This window comes from Euwallacea similis, chromosome 17, assembly GCF_039881205.1.
Source record: "Euwallacea similis isolate ESF13 chromosome 17, ESF131.1, whole genome shotgun sequence".
Taxonomy (NCBI): Eukaryota; Metazoa; Arthropoda; class Insecta; order Coleoptera; family Curculionidae; genus Euwallacea; species Euwallacea similis.
The window spans coordinates 3,765,132-3,789,385 of NC_089625.1; the positions used below are offsets into that span (position 1 = coordinate 3,765,132).

At 38.2% G+C, this 24,254-nt stretch overlaps 1 protein-coding gene across 1 annotated transcript in view; it reads right to left on the minus strand.

The window, feature by feature from the left end:
* The window catches only part of rst (roughest), a 116,856-nt gene that overhangs the window by 51,138 nt on the left and 41,464 nt on the right, over positions 1 to 24,254 (minus strand). The window contains exon 3 of the mRNA XM_066398449.1: positions 19,293 to 19,356. The gene's annotated coding sequence lies outside the window, so the exon portion shown is untranslated. The remainder of the gene's footprint in view (positions 1 to 19,292; positions 19,357 to 24,254) is intronic.

Here is a 24,254-nt window from a genome sequence, read left to right on the forward strand (position 1 = left end):
TTTGAATTATAAATATCTAGCGTATAGACTAAGTGTGTATTAGAAAGGACCCTATTATCAATGTGTAAAATTATTTGCCATTAAAAGTGTTAAAAAAGAAGTTAATAAATTGATGGGTGGTTTGGAACCATATTTTTTGGAGGAACACCATTAGCCTGTTCATACGTAACCAAAATAGGTCGTTTGCTTTGTGGGCCCTTTGACGTTATTGCGCTGTATGTTTGTCAAATTGAAGCCTTTTATTGTTATGACTGAAAGAGTAATATTTGCATGCGATGACCATTTTGCAATCTTGTCGTTCAGACTTAAAACAACCAATTAAAATACCATTTTTGGTCTTTAGTCAAAATTGACGTATTTATCAAAAAATCGAGAAGCGAAACTATATACAGGGTATCCACTTAAAAAAATTGCGAGCCACAAAGAAACTACAAAGTTTCCAATCCTGTATATAAGGTCTCCGGAGCTCATTCAACTTTATGCCCTCCTAAAAGACGCAGCCCTTAAGCCTGTCGCATTTACATTTCGGTCACGTTCCGACAAAAATTACGATTGATAACAAGAGGGCGAATTGGCCGTATATATGGACCTATAAAAATAAAAGGAACGTTTTCGTTTTTGCAATGAATAAAATATCGAAGCGCAGAATCGATTATCAGCGGAAAAAGTACACCAACTTTGAGGCTCTGGCTCCGCTCTGGAAAATCTGGAAACAACCGCGTCACATCAGAAGTGGAGGGCGCTCAAAAGCTTTTGAGAGAGGAAGTTACGAACATGATGGCTGCTGCAAACACTAAACCGTGGCTGGAAAAAATTACACCGGAAAACAAGGCCTGGATTTTGCAGGACCCTTTTAGCCTCGTAATGTGTAAGAGGGCCTGAAAAAAGTCGGCTTTGTTTAAGGTCGGTTGTTCGTGACAGATTTTAGGGCTGACTACGCAGGACTATAAAGACTAAGGTACTGTTTTATATTTAATTTTAATCTCGAACTGAAGTGTAAATTTTGAAGTTGGTATATTTTCATCGGTGAAAATTAGGGAACAGGAAACCTAGATTTTTAATATACCAGAAATGCAAAGTTCCCCTGACTTCGCCCGCAAATCAAATGTCGCTAGTTCATGCATCAATACTAAGCCAACTTTCTATCTGAGAAAACCTCCACATTATACCAATTTTCAAGAATATTCTGCTTCTCGAAAATTTATTCTTTGAGAATATTTTCATGATTCGTTATTAACGATGTTGAATTTATTTCCACTTATCAGCTAAAATAATTTTGTAGATAAAATCGGTCTGAAGAACAAAGGGGAGGAAATTAAAATAACATTAATGGACACGTCTATTTTTCATAAATACCTGTTTCGACCGTAAGTAATAAAGTTAAATGAAAACTCCAATAATTGTTAAATTAAAGTTTAAATTTTATTTACGGTTTTTAAATTTAATATTCACTGTTAAGTACATTAACAATACAAATATAAATAGAAATGCTATTTTAGATTGTCTAAAAAAATATCGGGGAGTTCTGAGTAGCTCGAACTAACATTAAGATCGAGACTTCTTTGATTTTTGTGGCGAAGGGGCAAAGTGCAGATATTTTCGTAGAAATTTGAGTAATATGGCCTAACACTACGAATAAAATTTCTTGAATTATTACTGCAGTTTACTCCCAAACTTAAGTAATTCAAACTTTCACTAAGTGCAAAATTACTTAAATTTGTTTCAATAGAAAATGATCAAGTGAAGTGAAGAAAATGTATATTAACTTCGAGTTCCTTAATTGGTGTCCCATCCTAAATTGAATCTTTTATTTGCAGAAAATAGTCAACTTAAGTGAAAAAAATGCCCTTCAACTATACGTAATCTAAACTAGCAGCATGTGGGAAATTTTTCTGTCCACAGAAAGGGACCAAGAAAAGAAGAGAAAGAAAAAAAAACACAGAGAGGGAATTATTTCAACAATAAGAAATCCATTACGATAAATTTTAAGGCAAATCTTGGAAATCCTTCAAAGAAATCATTTTGCGAGGGTTACAAAATTACAAGGAAAAAAAGGTTATCTTGGCAGGTCGCTTCCCTTTCAAATAAAAAGAAAACCATTTCCAACCACTGAACATACAAAGTGCCACTATTCAAAGTTAAGTTTTCTATGACTAAATACAACAGATAGCACACCTCCTTGAATTAATTTTAACTATACATTGTGCTTGCTTCTTCCACTCCTGCAACCACACTTGTTCAGGCTAAAGTGCCAATGAAGAAGAATGCAAATAGTTGCAGGAAAAATTTGAAAAGATCAAAGCCTATTACGACTTTATGCCTCATTTCAGCTCTGTGTTAAATTAACTCGGGCACCTCAAAGACCGATTTCGACCCTATTAAACCTCGTTAGTATGGTTCAATCCGAGTCAATTAAAGGCAGGAAAAATCGGCAATGTGAATGGCAAATATGTTGAGTCTGCAGGTAAGTATCAGACCAACGTCATCTGCCATGTTCTTTTGTCTGAATCGCAACCCAATCTTTGGGTTTCAACAGGAAGATTTAGTGCATAGGACCGCCCTATAGCCATGATTAATGAAGATGAACGCAAATAGCTGTTGGAAAAATCTGAGAAGATCGAGGCCTATTACGACTTTATGCCTCATTCCAGCTCTGTTTAATTAACTCGAACACCCTAAAGACCAGTTTTGATCCTATACAATCTCGTTAGTTTGGCTCATTTCGAGTCAATTAAAAGCAGGCCAAATCGGCAATGTCAATGGCAAGAATGTTGAGTCTGCAGGCAAATATCCGACCAACGCCATCTGCTGTGTCCTTTTTGCTACATCTCCGCCGAATCTTTGAGTTTAAACGAGAGGACTTAGTGCTCGCCGACCTATAGCTATAGAGATGAACTGAACTGGCGAGATCTAATAAGATCGAAATCGGTCTTTGGGGCGCTCGAGATAATTAAAGGCAGAGCTGGAATGAGACATAATGTCGTAATAGGTCTTGATCTTTCTAGAACGTTTTCAGTGGAAGGTAAAATTCTTTCTTTTACTAACCTCTCGGTCGGTGAGGAGAAACCATCTCGGAGGCCTTTAGATGTGTAGGAAAACTGCTAGTCTCAAACGAACAGTTTGAATGAAACACCGCAAGAATTTGAGCAAAATTGCAGAATCTATTTGGTAACTCTCTACTTTGGGATCTCCCGTTACAAGAATGGAGCTTGAGATTATCTCACTCGGGAAATTCGGATACCATTTTACGGCTTTGATGTTACTTGTACAATAACTGAACGTTCCTAATTGGAACGATTCGATTCTTCCAAAGGTTACTGACACGAACAAAAACTAACACAAAAGTATAAATTGAGTTACGACTCATAATTCACCGAGAATTCTGAATTTAAAACGTTAACCCTTTTATCGGAGGCCTGAAAGCCTTGGAACAAAGCACACGGGCCCCGGCAATCCCCGGAGGCAAACAAATTCTTATTAGGAGTTGTTTCCCCTTTCCCTCAATTTTCGTATCCTAATTTTGTATTTTAGTGGGAATTCCTCGGAAACGTCCGAAAACAATGGAAACGGGGAGTCGGTATCATTTAAAACTATTTAGACATCTTTCCCGAGGGTGAAACTTGGTCTGAATCAATTAGGCGTTTAAAAACTCCTCTCCCTCATCACTGCGCTAGCTACGGAAAATAATTGTTATTGTCAACAAATCCTTCGTGTCGGCTTTTAGCGAAACGCTGTTTGCCCTCGGTTGGCATCCGGTTTCGTTGAAATTTTCTAATTTTCTGCCTCACGTTTATATGTATATCCGACTTCCTAGGGATGTGCCTATTTCTGACACCATACGACTTACGGACCTGATACGGGGGATTATGAGGATAAAGATCCCTGCGTGCCGTGTTTCTGGAAGTCAATCGTGTGAGACTGGAAATATAAAGCCGAAATCCTCGGATATGCGACATTACGTTCGGATTTAACGCTTCGAGATTTTGAGGCAATACGGTTCTATTGTATGAAGCGTGCTCCCTTAATTTCCTCGCTACAATGAGGGTTAAATACGACACTTTCGGCGCATTAGGTTTCATGGAAAGAGTAGAGAGTAAATAGAGGCGCACCTATGCCGGATTTCAGTGCTTACTCAAGGGTCAAAGTAATTATAATCCCAAGTAATAAACACCACGGAGCTATTATCATCCCCCCTGTAGACAGGAACAGGGGTCGTACAAGGCAACAAGACGGATTTAAATTCAAATACCGACCTTCGGTATCCTGTTTAATAATGTACATTCTAATAGAGATAGGAACCCTAGCGTCAAACTCCGGGGGATTTAAAAGTTACTGGGTCAATAGAAACCGTGCTATTTATCGGGAAAGTTATTTGCCTTTGGATGATTCGGGTCAGGGTAACGGAATTTTATACCTGGTACTAACTAAATTCAACCTTTTAGTGACAGAATAAAGTTTTTTATTGTGATTTTACTACATTGTGTATATAATGTATATTATTCATAAAGGTATTAGACAACACACGCAAGCTAATTGCAGACATAGAGCATGATGAAGCACTAGTTCATATCAAAAACACGGAAGTGAGAGAAGACGAAATAAACAGTAAAATTATGAAGATTTCAACTTCAGAAACTCATGAGCATTTGCTAAACCAGATGAACAGCTGTACTATAAACAACACAATTCCTGAGACATAGAAAAAGGGAACAGTAATACCTACACACAGTGCATATTACACAAACATAAAACTACACACCTAGCACATTAAGCCGCGCGATTGTCACACTTCCAATTTCGCGACCTGTCCTTTGTCAGTGACGTATTTTACAGTTTTCAAAGCCTAAAACGAAGGCGCCCTAAACTGAAACAAAACCGGCAACAGCGCTAATGGATCGATTTGTAGTGCGACCTAACCTTTGTAAAGTAGCCCCTATAGTGCGGTTAAACTAAGTATAAAAATGGAAAAGCACACTTTTTCACTTTATCAGTTTGCATTTGAAAAGTTTTGTTACCCCTGTTGTCCAAACTCTGAAACCTCCTTTTTTTTCTTAAGGGGTTTCAACTTTACGTTGTTAAAAAAAATTGGAATTTCAATTCTTACTATGCCTCGTTCTTGATATAATAAAGGGGGTCTGAGCCTTTCTTGTTACATGTAAGTAAATAAATGTTACAAAAGAGCATAACTTAACGTTAACTACTCTTATGCCATAAACGTATTCTAACGTAGAACAATTATGCAGTAAAGACCACTTTTATAGAATATACGACCACAATAACATAAAAATAATGTAAGTCAGTTGTGACCTGGGACCATTTAATAGCATTGTAAAGTGCGAGATGGGAAATGTTTTATTACCTCTTTCAATTTCTAAGAAAACACGTTCTTTTTTCATTTCTTCAAATAATTATCGAATTTGAGATGTCGATATACATATTAATGCATAATTAAATCTGCACGCAACACCTCGGGAGGAAGAGGGCCTATCTGTCTTCCGGAGCATATCCCCTTCCAGCTGAACTTGGACTCGGGGGAACAGCCAACTGCGGTGGTTGGGGCCGGGACGGGGCTCGTGCCTTCGGGCGGGTGGCCCTCCAGACAAGGCCTCAGAACCCCAAATATGTCAGGAAACTTCGGGGAAGATAGAATAGTAAAACGGCCCTTGAAGGGGGTCTTTAGGTGTAGCCCCTAGCATCACGTAACAAGGAGACTTGGGATTAACAGCTCATTAGAGTAATTTAAAATTTCTAGAACAAAATGTAGGCTTAAGCCTGCCTGCTTTAACTGGGAATCTAGACATTCTAGTCGCATTAGCGTCTGGATAAAGGCCGTAAACTTTGCATTTGATAAGGGTAGGAGGAATCAACGTCACTTCGGACTTGGTAAGAATCTTCATATCGGACCTTATAAAGAGCTCAAATGCAAAGACCTGTCAACTCTGCCCTGAGCTTCAATGCTTTTCTCATAATCTCAGTAACTGTGCAGCGATTATGTCAGTGGACTACATCGAGAGGTCTTTTTGTCTAGAAGAAGAAGATTCTGTATATCTGTTGATCTTCAGAGCAGGTCCACGTCACTGTTTCGATGAGTGGAAAATCGTCAGCGACAGGAAAATGGAATAGGAAAATGGGAACAGGGAGGAGAGAAGAGAAATGAGACACATCCAAAATTTGAACATCGAAAAGGCGTAATCCATCTCCAAAAATTCATTTTTGTATTTCTAAGTGTGACATGAAGCTCTACTACGAGTGTCGTATGAATGCGGCTCTGATCTTGGCCCTTTTTTTTAAATATTGTGGCCTCAGACCATTTTCTATTTCACAAATTAGTAAATTAGTATAAGACTCGATATTTCAACGTTCCACCTTACTGACGTCCACAGCAGAGCTTCTAACATTAAACGAATGGGTATGTATTTGTTATCGCCCAGAATAATTCTTTCTTATCGCCCTGTTTAGCACAACTAAAAAGGATTTATTCCTCCACTAGTGCAGACTCTAACTACGGCAGATAAAATGCGGCTAATGATTGATTTGAGCACTAATGGGCTGCTCGATTTGGTCAAGTGGTCGAGCCCTTCCAAGAAAGCTTATCTTGGACAAAAAATCAGCTAGAAGGGCTCTCAAATTCTGCATTTGCGTGACAGTTTCAGTTCTGTTGTTGTCAATACATATTTCGAAATTCCCATTGGTAAACCCTACAACTATTTCTATTCCCTAGAACCACGCATTTACGACTTTACAGAATTTAATTTAAACTTATTCACGCGAAGTCATTTAAACAAAAGCGTCAGCTCATTAATGTGTTTAACAATTTATATACAGAAATCGCCATTAATGGTTACCCTAAATGTATATTGGGATTTTGTCCATCCCACCCAAGTCTAAGCATCGTTGACGTGCACCAAGAGCGGATTATCAAGGATTAATAGTTCAGCTTCGGAACGTAAAGTACGAAGGGCTTTGGCGGGCAAATTTGAATGAATAGTGTCCTCAAGATGCGACCTAAGAATTTTTTGAATTTCGGATTTGTTCCCATAGAAATAGCCTCGAAACCATTGAATCGCGACGAGTTCATTTTTCCATACATATGACAAAAATATCTTAATCTCTTTATTTCGACAAACAAAGGCAGCAAACACCCCGCCTCGAGCGTTATCCCGCGGCGGGACAGTTAGCTTAGAAAACAGCCATTCGAAATCATAAACCGTATTTTTCTTGATAAATATCCTTCATTTTCATCTTACCGCAAAGCGTGGGCAGAACAAACCGAAAACATTTTTACTAAAGCAGGCACCGTAACAATAGACGAAACATCCCCAGCGGCCCCCAAAACTCGCACAATTTCCGGTGTTCCCCCCGAGACTCCCTCCCCGACCGGCAGGCACGTACGACGCTGAATAAAGGGGGGCCCGATCACGATCTGACGTCTGACAGTGTATTAAAATTTAAATCATTTAGAAGGAAATGTCGCCCCACGAGCTTCTACGACACTGTCTAAGGGTCCTTCGTTGAATTAAAGTCTAAATCATTAAAGGGCTAGGTCTACATAAAAACGTGTTTGTATGGGGAAAGGTGGGTTTTTAACGCCCGGTGAGGCCCCCGGGGTAATTTCAGGGGTGCTGGGGTAATAAAATGCTGATTCTTTTTACCTGGAATAGAAAACGAGGAATAAAGTAGCTTTCCCTTGTATGTAAATGTTTTATTAGTCCGCAGAGCTCGGTTGTCTTTCAGGGAAGGTTTCCTCCGACTTCATAATTCAGCTGTGTCAATTAAAATAGAGCGACTTACTTAACAAACGTGGGAAGTTTAATTATGTAAAGCCGTGGACGCATTATTCACGGGGGAAGTAATTTGAAACCGTTCCAGCTGACAATACCTATTCAAAGAGTCGAGCTCGTATGCGAGGAAATGCAGCGAGGAAAATGCGACTAAACAAGTTATATAAATCAATTCAAAATACAGGTTTATTTAAGAACGAACAACTTCGCGAATTTCATTTGACACACATACTTGCACTCACGAATAATATTAATAATCTCCAGGCCACACCCATCCATTACGGAAATATTCAAATCCGAATTAATTTCCGTGGAACAAATGGAAGAAACAGACGAAATGAGTAGATTGCTTTTAATATTAATACTTGCATGTCACACCACCTTAAATTATGTTAACAACTTGATGGATTAGGACGCGCGAGGGTGGTTGGTTCCCAACTGGGTCAATGCGGTTTAAGTCGGAAAAAGAAATTGAAAACTGAAAATCCGAGGAAAACATCCAATTCTTAAATGGCATAATAATAACAGCATCCCGAGAACGCGTTCCAATCATAATATCCCTCCGGGGAGCACGTTTTCCATCAGACGCTCGACAATACAACAAATTCAGCACCTTTCCCCAAAGAAAACCATTCGGCAAATACTTTGTTTTCTTTTCATCAAAAATAAACATTTCGATTTGCAGGAAAATTTAGCGGCAGTGCACCATTTGAGCGCCAAGGATTCCGATCGGGGTCGGACGAATCGATCGATCAATACCCCGACAAACGGTTAAACCCAGTTTAAGTTCGCCGCTATTAAAACGAATTATTCATAATTTCGAAAGCATGTGTTAATATGTCGAAATTAAACCAGGATACGTATTGTCCATAAATTGTTGTCGATGATGCTTCGATATATCAGCATAGGGTCATGGAAGCTCGTACTTCAACAGCGTGGTGTATAGGCACATCATGTCTTCTTTAGTTCGGTAGCTTCGCCCGGTAAAAAATTCTCCAGTTTTCCCAAACGTTTCGGCTGTAGAAGGAACGGCTCACACCTTATCGCGGGAACACCAGGAAAAGTTCACCCCTTATGGGACAAAAGGCGCTCCTTTCCGCAGGCGAAGGTAACGCTGCAGTCATAATGGAGCTATGAGTTGCCTGGAGTCTTTTAAATGGCCGAAATTACACTAAATAGAATGAAGGGCCCGCAGAAACATTAAAGAGTCAAGTTTATAAAACAGTCAAAAAACATAAATATAGTTTCGTGGACGCCAAAAGATGCGAATTAACACATCGCACCTCAGGGATTATCGCTTCCTCCCTTCCTTTGTAACGTTTACTGCCGCGATAGGTGCAATCGTGGCTTAAAGGACAAAAACATATGGACAAAATAGGATATACCTCATCGCTATGGGTTTTTTTTAAATTGGGTTATGAAGCGTGGGATGTATTTAAACCAACCCTATAATATAGAAGATTTAAAAAGTTAAATTCGTCAAGAAGTTCAACAAATAGCTCCTTAAATGATAAGAAAAGTTCTTGGGGAATTTGAATTGCGACTTGCCCACTATCGGGAAGTGAACGGAGCACATTTCGAATATTTAATACATTCGATTTTAGTAGTTTGTCTTGTTATTTTTTAAGTATTAGTTTTATCGTTATTTCTATTTTTTGTTTTTTTTCGAAAACTGTTGAATTTAGACATGGATACGTTACATGAAATATGTTCAGAGTTTCTCAAAGAACTCAAAAACGTCATAATACACATGGGGTTCTATAAGGAAAAATGAAAAAGTACATTTATCTACTGCACGGGCAACCCTGTCTACGTCTGTTACATTTAAAAACGCACAACTAAGAACAACATTTGACGTGTTCCAACATGTTCATGAAAAATATTTCTTTCAATTTTTAACGAATTTACGCGGGATTCTATGTATACTGCTATAAGGTAATGACACTATTTCACATGGCAAGACAGCTGAGAAAGCGGTAGAAAGACTTCAGACGTTAATGGATATCACACTCGTCTGGTCCCATAAATGGAGACTAGCACCAAATGCTACCAAAAACCAACTTCTACTCTCAAGTCACGAAATTAGAGCAGAATCTCCAATATTAATAGTAGACGGTCACACAACTGAACCAAAAACCACGCAAAATACGTGAGCGTAATAATCGACAAAAAAACTGAATTTTACTAAATACGTTCGAAGTATGAGAATAGAAATTACTAAACGAACAAAGCGTTTTTGATCGCCGATGTGTGAAAACAAAGGTATCGGCATAAAAGCTGCGACAAAAATATACAAAAGTTCATCTGCAGACTCATACTGAGGGCAAATGCAACGGAAAAAACGAAACAGCACGCACAGGCAACAAAATACATTGCACCCAAACTGATTACAAAGATAAGGCACTCAACCAATTATTACACGACGGCACACACATGAGAAGAATAACTAAAAGACTGCAACAAATTAAGGCAAGATGGAAAGACAATCGTCACAATTGAATCGTTCTGACCCTCTTTGCCTCTCTTACAAGACCAAAAAGACAATTTCGTTTCCTTTTCCCTTCAACCACCGTATTGAAACTTTTCCAATTGTAATTTTTTCTTTTCTTTGCGTTTTACGAACGATTATTTATGTATGAACGCGAGTTTTTCTGTCACAGGGGCAGCAAGTCGCCTCTTTCTTTGGAATACTAAATGTCGCATAGAGCGATGGTAAACTTCGCCAGTCTCGGTAAAATCAAGTCGATGAATTTTCGAACGCTTTGGATTTTGGGCGAATTAAAAATGGCGAAAATAGCTGCCCCCCCCCCCCCCCCCCCCCCCCGGGCAAAAAGCCTTTTAAGGTAATCCGCTCGCGAAACTGGTGTTATGAGTTCCTGGCCCGCATGTAATTCCTGCCTAAAGTGACCCATGGACATGCTTTTCACGTCATCGTTTATTTATCGATAAGTATGCACTGAGCTTGCCCGATATAGCCGCAAGTCTAAAACTCCTAAAGACCATTAAAATCCAAGTTGATTGTCTACCCTGGACGTGTCCCGGACTGGAAATATGATTTAATAAACTAGGAAGTAAATAGCTGAAAGCCTGAACCCGAAAAATTAATAATTTATCCGACCTACTTCGAGAAAGAAATACGTTCCGTTTGTTCTCGAAACGAGAAATACAAATAACGCTCACGCGATTTGTGGGTCAACTCTCAAGTTCACAAACGAATAGTTTTCCGATGGCTTTGAGAGATGACGTTGTACAAAAAGGAAATTTGTCTTTTGAGCATATATAGAGCGGCGGCTCACCTGCGTCTGAGGTTGAATTATTGAGGTAATTTCGGGAAGTCCGTTCATAAATTGAACCATAAGAGAATATGTAATACAGATAAGTGATCAGTATATGAAAACAGCCTTGAAAGGCCATAAAGAATCCTAAAGTGTTGGCGGAGCCGAGAAGGGTCAAACAGTTTCGAGCGGGGCGCCAACTCGGGTTATCGGTGCGAAATTTATGATTGAACCAGGCAACCATTACTATTATAACGATCCGGCAAACAAAGAAATATCGACAACATAAAAATCCCCTTTTGCGTCGATTTGATAGATAATTTCGCTTTAAAACTGAATAAAAATAAAATCTCACCCTCGTGCTGCATCCCCCGAATTCGCGAAGCGCAGAGCCCTCTTTGATACGATTATTCTATATTGGAACGAAGCTGCTCTATATGGCACCGGGTGGCGCAAAAAATCACTTTGCTCGAAAGCTAATCAGGTAGTAACCCTTCAAAAGCGGTCTAGAATAACAAAGTGGCATTTTTACTTTGAAATTGAGAATTTTCTAAGTCCTCGGTAAACCCTTAAGCCCGCGATTGATGTCTAAAGAAGCCGAGCCGAGGCGGCGAAAAAGTATGGCCTCGTTTTATGAGAAATTTGCGCCTTTTAAATGTTTTCCCCCCCAGCTCTCCAAAGGTTTTTTCGCGTAATTTCAAAGGGCGGATTTTAATCAATTGTCAGTATAGGTGCCGACGGTATGCAACTACTGGTCTACAGGGTGATATATTAACAATGCGACAACCGAAAGCTGGAGATGTTGCACGTCAAATCGTGACAAATGTGGAAAATATTCCTAATCCGAAAGTTAATAGTTTCGCATATACAGGGTGTTGAAAGTTAAAATTTCAGTTCATTTTCTTGCCATTATTCTAAAAGTGTCCAGGTTAGATACTTGAAAATTTATGAAGTTATGTTTTTTTTAAGATAATTAAAATACGTTTCGCAATGTCCGCGTTGCTAATAGAGGGCGCCACTTGCGGTCAATTTTAGAGCATTTACAACTAATGACTTTTTACCCTCTATGTCCAACATGAAATTTGATTCACAGTTTAAGACAGCAATCATTTTTCCATTAATTACGTATTCTTGTTTCATTTCGATATCTCGATCCGTTTTTGAGAAAATTGTATGTAACGAACTTTTTTTTTAATTCAAATTTGATAACGAGAGAAATTAAAAGCGAAAAAAATCAAGTGTATTTTCATTTTCTAGAAAACATAAAAAGCCTAAATTTACAAATTTTAATCAAGTGTCTAACCTAGACATTTTCAGAACAATGGGAAAAAATGAATTAAAATTTTAACTTTCAACACCCTGTATATATCCAAAATTATCAACTTTCGAATAAGGTATATATATTTTCTTCAATCCTCATCATTTGATGTGTAGTATCTCCAACTTTCGGTTGTCCCATTGTTAATGAATCACCCTGTATGTACTTTCTAAACACGGAGAAAACTCTGTGCATAAAAGATAGATCAGGCAATATCCGAGAGTATTGCGGATATGAACACTCGTTATTGCTTCGTTACATATTAATTAATAATTTTCTCTGTTAATCAAGTGCTGCCAAGATCTTGCCCTTCTCGGCCCTCTAAGCAACACTTTTGAGACCTCCAAGCCAAACCACTACCAAATTATGTTTTTTGATGCTTCCAGATATCTAATTCCAGCTTATACGCTCCGAATGTTCTTCTCTGGAAAAGGCTGCCAAGTCCAGGATGGCCAATGACGTCATCGGACCAGGAGCCAACTCCTGATATTTTTATCTTTTACCACTCAATTACTGATGTACCGGAAGAACAGATGGGTTTTTGTTTGGACTACCCTCCAATATGATTAGTTATTAATTTCAAACTGAAATTTTCCTTCCTGCTTGAGGATTGCCATTCTGGATCTCCTCCCTTGGAAAGGATCTTTCATCCAATAAGCCACCGGTAGCTTTGATGCATACTGTCTCAAAGATCACTGGGGGGTTGTGAAAAACCGGTAGTATTCTTTCGGTGCATATTCTCTCACCTTGACTACCTTGAGATGAACGAGGGTGAGTCTTCTGTGGCGGTTTTCTGTGACTCGATGGAGACTTTTGATAGCAACCTTCACTGGAAGTTAGAGCACTTTCTAATGAGGTGAACCTCTCTGGCCTGGTTTGGGAGCCACTTAACGAATAGACGTCAGGGGGTGCAATTCAGGAATGAATTGTCTGGTTTAATGACTGCTATTGCGGGTATGCCTCAGGGACCTATTCTGGGTCGTTTACTGCTCCTGATATATTTTAATGACTTTGCTAGAGTGCCGATTTCGGAAAGGTTCACTTTGCTCGCAGATAATACCATCATTATGTGGCATAGTGGAGACGTTGGCCTATTATATGGTGCAGCAAGTGAAGGTCTAATTAAAATCAAGCAGTGGTGTGAAGCTAACTTTTTGTGTTTCAATGAAGGACTCCTGCTCCGAATTTTAGGCATTCTCAGGTTCAATTTCGTGTTGGTGATAGTGTACTTTCATCTTTACCTGAAGTCAAATTTTTGGAATTATACAGTAGCAGTAGACTGAAATTCAACAGTCGCAAAAAGCTCTTAATTGGAAAAATATCATCGAATCGTTTTTCTCTTCAAGTGTCGTCCCATTATCTGGATAAGCGTTCCCTGTACAGTGGACTCATTGAATTTCATTGGAGATATGGATTCTGTTTTTGGGGATTGTGCTATGGACAGATGTTCCACATCATTTTTAAAATCCAAAAGGAGGGCTGTGGGGTATTTGCAGAGCTGACTATAGGGATTTCTGTAGACCATTGTTTGCTGGTAATAGATTCCAAACACTTCCTGCATTGTATATCTCGGAGCAGGTATGTTTTATTCATAAGAAGGATCGATGTATGTTGAAGAAGGCTTCTCAGGCACATAAAATTCGACATAAGCAGAGCGTTTTCTCACCGATCCCAACTTCTACGCTGGTGCATAATTCTGTTGCCTTTAAAAATAGGAAACTGCTCAATGGCTTGCCATCCCAGATAAAATTGATAACCGATGATAAAGAATTTAAAAGTGGGGTCAAGGCACTGACAAATAGGAAAACCCATTATGATATGAATCAATCCTTTCTAGATAAGATTTAAATTTGAATTGCGATCACATTCTGCTCGCTCCTGGTTGTTCGATTGTGCATGCATAGAAAGAGCGTGACTGTGGTGTGTGAGGATGGTTTATGTTCCTCTACTTTTTCTATAACTTTTACGCATAAGCTGCTTTTGCTTTGTAGACGAGTGTCGCACCTCCGACAATGGAGCATTATATCTGGCAAATATGCGTTTAAATCCGAACCAACCTGCATCTCGGTAATGAAGTTGCTGACCTATTTAATGCCCACTTATTACCTTTGGTATTTTGGCTTTAGCATACTCAGCATATCTTTGCCAGCATGTACAAACGGGAGGTGGGTAGAAAACAAAGAGGGTTTCAAGGCTGTCAAGATACATTTCTCCCATGTTCCTATTAGTGTTTGTCATCAGAATGAGATCCTCTATCATCAGCGTAATTTTGGAGATTTATGGGACGCCCTGTATCTTAGAGCGAAGCCTTGAGGGGATCAGAAAGTTCCTTCTTCATAGCCTGCTCAGTCGAATTTCAACACAAAATCACAGCCAAGATCCTATCTGGCGGTGACAAGACGAAGGCGGTGACGTAAAAAGTAATATTCGCCAATGATTCGAGTATCTACTTCATATGTGGATCATCGACTACAGTAACGAAGCATTATTTGCAGTTAAGCGGCAGTAAACTGTAGTAATTAAATGGTTCGCTCACTATCTAATCGGAAATGGACGGTAGTTAAATAAGTATAACATCTTTGCTATCCAGCATCCATCTCTGCCTTGGATCACATTATATGTGAACAAAGAAGTTGTAGAACTCTCCCAGTAAATTCACTAACATATCGCAATTCCAGCCGAGGAACAATGAGGAGTTTGAGATTTGCACTCTAAACAATTAACGTCACAAAACAATAGTCGAGGAATAATAGGAACAGTGGAATTATCTCCGGGATATAGTGAAGGCAAATGCATTACAAAATTACTAATTTCCTTACATAATTGATGACTCGTGTATCTAGGATGCTGAAACTATGGCATCTCTGAGGCCGTAAAGCCATTTTCGACTAGTTTTGTTCGTCATGCACCATTCACTCCAGTAAAAATTTATTATTCCGTTTAGTTACATCCACTTGATCTTATTTTATTGAAATTCTGTAGGTGTTCTGAGGAATGCTGCAGCAGGCACTCCTTTTAGTTTTACATCGGTTGCGCGAAAGCAGCTGACACGTCATGAATTTTACATTTACAAAATAGACGCGGTTTCGGAACTCGATTGTGTCCTTAACGTCTTAATATCAGCTGCCCATTAAAACTTAATATTTAGGTAGCGATGCTTGTAAGTTATTATACCATAAATAACCGATTCCTATTGCATCCCCTGGAGCGGCCGTCTTGTAGTAAGAAATGCAGAACATGTCCGAATCGAACGGCACGTTCCGGCTTCGAACAGTTGCTTGGAGACGTTAGACATAACAAATAGGAATAATGGGAATTACCTTCGACAAATTATGTAGATGTTGCCGAACAATGACATGTTTTAGATCACCAAATAACGAGGGGAAACTGGACGGAAAAGAAGAAAACAACTATGCGGAAAAATAATGAACGTGTGACCTACAATGCTATAAGGGAGATGCAGTCTAGAAAATTGGCTCAAATTGGCTTGGATCATGTAAAATTGGGTCAAATTAGGATGTATGCGGAGAGCTGTGCCTAATATATTTACCAAGAATGGATGATTACACTCTATGCTCGATGAAGAAGTGATCACAGAAAATTATTAGAAAAAGTAACCACGACAACGTTGCAATAACTACGATTGCCACTTGGCTGACGTTTACTCACGTGAGATATATGCTGCTGTTGTGACAAATGCATAGCGCCACGTTGCCATTTTTTAGTATCAATTTCTTATGCCTACTAAAACGATTTTCGAGCTAATACTTTTGAGTTCATGATAGAGGCTGGAAATTACTTTTAGGAGAACGAATTAACTTCTCTTTGATCCGAAAATAAAATTATATAAATGTAGGTAAATGTGTTTTGCACTGGCTGTTCCTGAAAGATATGTCGCTCCAAAAGTTTGCTAAAACTGTATTTTTGATAAAAATTTCGCTCTCTTGATGTAGATCCAAGCGTCTTAAAATTAGGAAGAAATATCTGTACATTCCTTGTTCGGTTTTGGTACTTAAATATTCAACAAATTCCAGTCATAGCGTCAGTTCTCTCAAAGTTATTAATTAAATTATTTAATTAAAAAGTTATTATTAAAAATATTGCGAATTTTGCCTGAAATTATACTACAAAAAATTGCAGAATTTACCGTGAAACTTCCCTTTTGTTAATATTTCCCTCTAATATTGAGTTTTTAAGCGTCTGTTGATAGAAAATTGTATTTTCCACTAAAAACCCAGTGCGAAACTTCTTCTTGCTGTCTGCCATCCGCAGGAATTCCTCGGGCACATTCTGCACAATGCCAACTTTCGACGACTAAATTTCCCTCTCTGGGGCGTTGTTATTATTTTTTACACCTAACTTCCTTCCGTGCCTTATAAAGTACAGGCAGATAAAAATGAAAAATCACATGAACATGGAGCGCCTTCGGGGGCTACGGGCTGGGAAACAATTTACGTGTTGAATACGAGCGGTTACGGAAAATTAGACTTTACATTTTGAAAAACAGCTTGTTGTTCAGGAACTTCACATTCAGCGCATATGCTCTGATAAGTTTGTTTATTTTCGGGGTTATTTAGTCCTCTAAAAACCATGTTGTCAGTAGTCAAAGGAGAAATGAGAACTTTTGTTCTAAAACGAACACACAAAGAACGGGGGGGAATTATGAAAAAGTTTCGTAATGTACACGGGCAAAAGGTAATTCTTCAAAGGAAGTTAACAATGGCAAAACCGGCATTTTCATCTCTGCAATTTAGAAAGTTTCAAGAAAGCCAGAGCCTGAACAAAAAAAACGTTTCAGGGGTTTAAATTCGACCCCACTGAAACCTGATTTAGAGTCCTACTCAAGTGTTAACGAACTTTAAAAAACTTCCAATCTGCATTAGGAAGAAATTCGTGAGTTGGCTTAGATACTTACGCTGTACGCCACTGATTGTCAAGGATATTGAAAGCTCATAAATCCTAATTTGGTAGCACTGCTATGAGAAAATCACCGAGGGGAATAACTCATTAATTAAATTGAATTTTTCTTGACATAAAATTCGGTTTTATCTTATTAAATTTGGGAAATTTGTGGAAGTTTTGGGAAATCGAGTGCGCCCTTGGTTTTCGGAAAAGTTGAGCGATCTTAATTTCAAGCTTTGTGAAATGTTAAAGGCGCACTTAGAGAGAATCCGGGATGACCAAAATTTTAAATAGAAAACCGTCGTTTGTCACTGAAGTTTCGATCATTTCTATGACCCTGAAGAACCAAATTCACCACTAGTTTTCATGAAAGTTGAAGCGCAATTGACATATTGTTTAGTAAGTTCTATAAGAGTTCTATTTAATTGAAAGATAAACGGGAAGAAGTAAAGAAATAGACGAAATCATTTCTAACAGTTGCTGAGTCCAAAAATATTGCGGTACGCTAAGAAATTACTGTACATTGAGCGCTGTAAAAGTTCTACGTAATTTACTGTTATATTTATATAATTTAATGTATTATATATTATTATTAAAAAATTATAAAAATAAAAATAACAGTGCCCAAAACACAATGTTCAATAAGGAATCAGCTAATAAAAAAATTGAATATACTTATATTAATTAAAAAAACGCTGGATTTTACAAGGCTGGAATGATATGCCAATGATTAAGTGCTGAAAAGTCCCAAGGTCGGTGGTAAAAAAAATATTTTAGACACTAACTTTAAAAAAATACCATACCTACAACTGGAGGTGGACACTTATTGGAGACAAGAGGTAACAAGGATGTTTTTTGAAACCCTCGGCGACCATTGGATTAGACGTTTGGGTGACCCCCAAAATTTCCAGATTTTATCTCAATTGATTTTTACTTATGTAATAAGATAAAAGAACAAGCTTACATCACTCCAGTAAGCCGTAAAAGAATTGCGTCAACGTGAAACCAACTGCATTCGTGAGCTTGATGCAAATGATATCCAGACAGCGACAAATCAGGCTGTAAATGTGCGCATTTTGAGGTGCTTGAATTCAATGGCGGTCAATTTAAGCATCTCATGTAAATATTAAATTATTATATTATTTCGCTGTGTATGTGAGTTTTAGTTGGAATTGAAGTTATTTAAAGTGCTGTGAACTTGTTAAACATTATTAACATCGACCGAGAATCAATCTGTATGTGCCGAATATAATTTTGAGGTAATAAGCAGGAACAAAAGATGAATAAAATGAATTGCAGAAATTAATTTTGGAAAGTTATTGCGTATAGAGCACCGTAAGCAGGGCCGGGCCTAATTGAATTTGCTTTGTACGGAAGCCCGCTTATCCTTTAGGTCCGTGACTGGCCACTGATGCAACGCAAGTTAGAGCTTTGTTAGACTCAAGTCAAGCGTATATTTCCCAAGTATGTAATTTATGTAATGTGATCTTCAAGTAGTGAAAGCAAGTATTTTCGATCATTATTCCGGGTTGAAAAAAGCACGCACTTCAGTGTTGTTGTGTATAGGACAAAAATCCTCAATCAAATAGCCCAGTAATTGAATAGTGTTTACTTACAAACACTCGAACGCTCTCCCATTTTTCCTAATGGGGTTTGGCGTCAATTAAAAACGATTGTTTGCCTTGATTAGAAAAACAGACAGGCATTTGCATAGATGATTGACTTTCACGTGTATACGTTGGCATTATTCCCGTTTTCGGGGTTTCAAGGCTCGAAATGGAAAAACTCCCCGGTCGCCATTGGAAAAAATTGATTTGAATTTCAAATTACAAGGCCGAAGGTGGTGTTTTGCCGCCCCTGCTTTGATATAACGAAATCCGCGGATTAGACCATAGTGCGCCTTTGTTCTGTTAATGAGGGTGCTTTTTCTATTTCTAAATCAAGGGTAATTTGAATGGCATTGTGCCTTTGGACCGACAATGGAGCCGAGGCTCTTTTGTGTGTTTTTCTGCTTACCTATTTAGAATGTTTGATTCGGCGACGATTGCTAGCAGCAAAGCGGATCTTTCATTCTGTTCACCTGGAAAAAAACGAGAACTACGTGAAAACTTAATATCACTACAGACATAAAATGCAAAAAAAAACAAACCAAAAACTAATATCCATGATTACGAATTTGGATTAGGTATTAGTGGTTTTTGGGATCGCCTCCTGCTCACTGCATTATTAAAACTGAACCCTCGTTTTGTGGCCAAGTCAATTAAACCCGGTTATATTGTGTCGCGGATTTGGCCGTGGAATTTTCTGTATGGAGCAGGATCCTGCTTCTGGAATATCCCTGCTTAAAAAAACAGTTAATGGAGTTCGTAAAGCGTTAATTTCGGTTTTAACTTTGTAATTATTTGCAAAAAAGTTCATTTTCCGAACAGGGAATGTCAACTGATAGCGGTAAGATTGACCGTTTCTGAGGTTAATTCATTGATTTAAACAATAGAACAGATTGCACTAAAACAGATTACAGAGATAAGGCACTCCGACAAGCCGCCGCACAATCCATCCGATCAATTACTATACGAACGCACACACATGATAAGAATAACTGAAAGACTGAAATAAATTCAGGCAAGATGGAAAGAAAATCGTCATAACCGAACCATTCTGATCCTTTCTGCCTTACAAGACAAACAAGACAATCCCGTTTCCTTTTGCCTTCAACCACTCTATTGGAGCATTTCCAAATGCTTTTTTTCCTCGTTTTTCCTTCGCATTTTATAAATAATTATTTATACAGATCGTTTCAAATTCGGCCCAAATACTTCCGAAGATAGCCGAAAAAAACTAAAAATTGGAGATTTCGTTTTCGTTTTTTAGCGTTATTTGACAGGGAAGCCGAAAATCGCAACACACATTTTCATTGCCACTTTGTCTCAGCTACAGGATGAGGTTTTCAGATTTGCCATCCGACTAGTTTTCTGTCGAAAAACCCAATGTGGCGCCCATGAGAAAGAATAAAGTTGATGATGGCAGCCGAAAGACGAAACGTCGGATGGCAAATCTGAACACGTCATCGTGTAGCTGAAAAAAAAAGTGGCAATGAAAATATGTTTGTGGTTTTGGAGTTCCTTGTCAAATAGCACTAAAAATACGAAAACGAAATCTCCAATTTTCAGTTTTTTTCGGCTATTTTCGGAAGTACTTGGAAAATTCAAATTTTGAAAACAGTTTTTGGCTAAGCGCTAAATTGCGCTATTTTACCCCCATTTAAACTTCTTTTGTATCTCCTTTAGTTTCCCAGATCTCAATGGTGAGGGTCGAATTTGAAATATCCTGTAGATATTTTTTACGACGGCATAAAGACTCAATGGGCGATAGCCTTTTTCCCCGGAAATAAATATTTTGACTGCGATATCGATTTGTGAGCCAAGAGACTCACCTATTGAATCACAAAGTACTTATTGCATTGGAAAAACATTTACCAAAGTGATCCTGTATGTAGAAGTTTATAGGAGTTATTAAGATAAATAAGTCGAAGTATTATTTAAGGAAATTACTTTTTAAATACACGAGGAAATTCTAGTTTAATTCAGAGTATTTTTGGGGAAATATGTTAAGTAATTCAAAGTCACCTAAAGCCATGAAGGGGAATTTTTGGATCTAATGTTTAACTAAGGATTCAAGATTTGCGCCAACTGAGTCGAAGTCACCCAATGGAATCTCAACACTGTAATTAGTTTTTTTGAAATTTTTACCCAATTTGGTAATTAAAATAAACTATGGCTTTAATCTTAAAAACATTTTATTAAATAAACGAATTAAATCATTTCGTGACTAGTTAATTTTAGTTTAGACTATATCATCTTCTCATCAAAATTCCAGTTATCAATTCTGATAGATTTTTGCAGGCTAAAGGAGCGCTGAGACGATTTTAGGGGAACTTTTCCTCGTATTCCAAGATCAGAGCTCGAAGTTTAATCGAGATTTGGGGTAGGTACCCCCTCCCCCTCATTTTCGAATTTTTTGAGAAGTTGTTTTCATAATAAAATTTAGCTGTTTAAAAGTTAGGTTTCTGCATTGGAAGCCCAGCACGTTTTCATATATTTGAATAGCGCACATTGCTATAACGATCTCTACGCATTTTGGAGATGTAAAACAGGCATAGAAGGTGATTTTTTCATTCATCCTTTCGCCCCTCATTTACTGCAAAATATTCGCAATACAGCATGCACCTCTATTTCTTTATAAGAGAAAAGTCTCTTAAGCATTTTGTCAAAACTACAATTAAAAGTGATTTAGGGCAGCAGCTCCTGGAACTGAAAGCGTCGTAGACGCTTCAATCTTGACAGAACGGAGAAGGAAATCCGACATAAACTGTTTAATACGCCAATAATTATTGTTTTCAAAGTGAAAATTTCCTGTTAATTATCATTAATTGCGTGTATCACGAAACCTAGCAGCAAACAAAACCTTATTGGATTGCAAATAGAAACGTCTGTTCATTTAAAGTACTATGAATATACTTGTATAATGTAGCGGAGCTGATAAGGCGCCTCCTTATTACAATACAACTAACATCAAAGTAAGAGACACGTTATTTTCCACGTATTGAACATTATTCGTCTGTTTGTTTCTAGCCCAAGATGCGGAAATATCTCGGGAATGGGATTCCCGCAGATGAAAGGATGGCTTATGTAGATGTGCACCATTGTGTCTCGTGAAAGAAAATGCCCTGATTTACATAATATTGGGGTCAAATAGTTCTGTTAAATTCGTCTCCGCCTCGGAATTAGAACATCAGTTATTAATTTCGTTAACAAGATTAGGATCTCTCCCATATCAGCGTGGATGGCGTGACGTGTGACAAGATTATAGAATAAAATCGTATATACCGCTCAGTTTTTAATGAATTTTGGGAGGGAGTGAACATGCGAGGGTTCAAAGGGATCCTTTTGATATTAAGACTTTTTCGGGGTGGAAGCCGGCTGCCTCAGAACTAACGCGGTTTTAAACGCCCAACAAAAACGTCCCCGTTAAGCGTCCAAAGGCGACGCCCCGCGATTAACCTTTAATTGTCGTTTGTTCATTAATAAACGAATAAAAAAAGCTGAAGAAAGCTTAAAGTGTGAAAACAGGCATTGCGTGCGGTTCCTGTTTCTATTTGTTTATTTTGCTAGCCACCCCGGTTCCACCCCATGTGAAAAATTAAGCGCCCATTGTTTTGAAATATTCTGGTTAGGTAAAAAAGGGGCTCGCGAGAATAACGAGCCATTTTGTGCAGAAAAAAAACAAATTGAGGTCTATTTATATATGGGGGTGTCACGACGTACCAAGGGCGAACAAATAATAGGATTATTTAGGATAAGATTTATATTTGACTACATCAAATAGGGAAAAGCGGCAACACAAACGGAATTTTAACGATCAAAACATGGATAAAGCTTTTGAGCTTAATGTAGAGCGAAAAAATCTATAATGAAAAGCACAGAAGACGAAAACTAAGCAATCTAGGCGATTCCTGAATTCAAAGGAAACTTTCGCGAAAATAAGGGCTAAATATTGCAAAGGTGCGGCGTAGTGACGCAGCGCGTCTCCATCTAGAGAAAGGACTTTTCTTTCAAGGTTTCTTGTACTTTGTCGCTTTGTTTTCCAAAGGAAAATCCTTTACTACGGCAGAGCTTATTGTCTGCTTTAGTTTTGTGTGTTTAAAGCCAGCCAGAAAAGAATAAATCTGAACGCAAGAAGTCTGGATGCTTTGTAAAGCGAGTGCTTATTTTAACAATCACAGGTGCCAAGCGGCTTTAGATGTACAAGAAAAAATTATCATATTTATTTAGTTGGGAGATTAGGCTTGTTCTTGTCGATCAACAAATGTAAAACAGTGATAGACATATTTAAACTGTTGAAAGCCAAATTTTTGTATACCAAACCCAGTATATCTTCGTATATTTTAATAGCGCACACCATTAATTCCGGTTAGGTCAGCTTCAGGTTCAAGCATGTAGAGCCTTCGAGGAGGCCCATATTCGAAAATTGCGTTTTTTCCATCACCTCGCCTTTCGCCCAAAGGTTTTGCATATGCAAGTCTAAATGTGGGAATGTGTATGCCGGAAATTATCCCCATGATCCGCACTAATGAAATATTCAATAATATACAGGGTGTCGCGTTAAACCAAGGACAAAAAATTCTTAAAATTACTCAAAAAATAGCCCCCTAAATTTTTGCTTAACATTTAGGAAACACCCTGTATAAACTTTTCACCTTAGAATTACTCAAAGAATCACCCCTTGAAGTTTGGCCACGTGCTTAAATACTGCCCTGTGCAAGATGCATTACGAAACCTCGCCTTTTCAGTAATTTAATGACGAAATGACTAAAATTGCAGTTTTTGAAACCAGACTTCTTTGGAGGCTTCATATCTGTGTAACGAATAGAGGCAGGTATAAGAACGTGTAAACAACGAATTACCTTTTTGACGTGCACTACGTGCAGTACACCAAAGGTACTGGGTGTTGCATTACAAAAACTTGCATTATCAGTGGTTTTAGGACGAGATAGTTAAAATTGAACTTTCTTCCTTCTTTGAGGGCTTTGAGGGTTTTCCACCTTTTAAATCGAGAGCCAAACACCGCCTGACTCTCTCAACCTTACTACACTTCAAAGTGCGCTCACTTTCTTTTGAAATCCGGCAAAATCGAAGTAATTAAAACAAGGATCAAAATCCCCCACAAGCTGGTACGCATTCGGTTTTGATAAATTGCACCTGCACTCCAAAAAGAAACAAATAGTCGCCCTAAAATTAAAAAGGATTTTAAAACAGGAAATTGGGGACCAATGGCACATGATTGGCCGACAACGTTTAATAAACGATTTGCCTTCAAGCAATGACAAATAGTATTGCCTGAATTTTATTGACGAATCATGATGGGAATATCAGTTTCAACTGTTGTGATTTTTGAAAACCTACACATGAGCATACATAA